Here is a 1,542-nt window from a genome sequence, read left to right as displayed (position 1 = left end):
ACACACACACACACACACACACAAACAAATAAGTCAATAGTTGAAAAAAATAGAAAGAGCCTGAAAACAGAAAAATGAAGAGAAAAAAGGAAAAGTTATTTTGTTTCCAGTTAAAAATTGTAAGTAATATAAAGGCATTCCAAGAATATGTTTGCTTTAATTATGTTTATATACACACACACATATATATATATATATATATGTATACACACACATATATGGTATGCGCTCTGAAGAGGCCAGCAGAGGGCATCAGTTCTCCCAGAGGTGGGTTAAGGGCAGGAAGTACTCTTAAGGTCTGAGCCATCTCTGTAGGCCCACATTAGCGATTTTTGAAAGGGCCTTGCATTCCCTTGCCAGTCTTCCCATTGACCAGTGAAGTTTGTCTTCTCCTTGAGTTTTGGCCAGGCTTAGTGACACACTTGTGACCAGAAGAACATAATACTACATAACTTTCTAGATGAGATCACTAATAGCCATGATGCTCTTGGAACAGGAGCCCTGGAAAAACCAAACCTGGTAAGGGAGCAACCGAAGCTGCCATGTCAGAGAGGCTGAAGGAGGGCACTCTGACCATGTCTTAGCTGAGCTTGCTGTTCACAGCTATGGGCCACCGTGGATAGAGAGCCAGATCAAGTCTCCCACGACTGCAGCATGGACAGAAAGCCAGTTCAATGACTGAAGCCATGCTAGAGGTCTAAACACAGTCCTTGACAGACTCTAAGCAGGAGCTTGGGCTTCTGAGTTCTTGCTCCAAAAAAACTGTGCGCAAAGCAAATTGATTGCTTCCAGCTGGTATGTTTGAAGGTAATTTTGTTATTCACCAAGCAACTGGGACATGTTGCTACCTGGCTTTCTTAAATATCCTTTAAGTTACCACTGCTGCTTTTAAGGGAGGGATTCTCTAAACTATATGTGATAAAGCAATCACCTCCCTCCTTATACCTCAGTAAGGACAATAAGGACCGAGTGTAAAACAACTAATATTTGTACAGCTTCCAATCTTCATGGCCAAATTATTTTTGAGAAAGATAGTAGGGGTTTGCCACCGTGACCTTCCAGGCACCAGTTGATTACGACTTCACCAGCTTTGGGTACTGAATTTTTAAGCCGTATTTAAAAGCATCCCAGAATCCAACACTGTTTTCATGTAGCTGCTGTGAAATTCTATTACTCCGACCCTAAGAGGGAATCTGTTCAAGCTATAGCCGGAGCCTCTGCAGCTCAGTCTTCCCTGCCCTGCCCCACCCCCTCCTCCCTTAAATCTGGTTAGTGCTTTTGTTTCTTTCAACACAATTTGTCTGTTGCATTCCCTGCTTATTCTGAAGAGTGAACCAAGGCGACACTGTTTCACTTCTCCCGCTAATGTTTCTGATGTTTGTATGAGGGGTTTGTCTGTTCTGACACAAACTTACCATTGACAGAGACTTACTATGGGTCTTCATGGATGATCTCATCCATTCTCTTAACCACTGTTCAAGTTAGTTCTTAAAAATGTATTCTCTCTCTCTCTCTCTCTCTCTCTCTCTCTCTCTCTCTCTC

The sequence above is a fragment of the Microtus ochrogaster genome, unplaced genomic scaffold (genome assembly GCF_000317375.1).
Source record: "Microtus ochrogaster isolate Prairie Vole_2 unplaced genomic scaffold, MicOch1.0 UNK5, whole genome shotgun sequence".
NCBI classification, from domain to species: Eukaryota; Metazoa; Chordata; class Mammalia; order Rodentia; family Cricetidae; genus Microtus; species Microtus ochrogaster.
Note: the sequence above shows the minus strand (reverse complement) of the source record.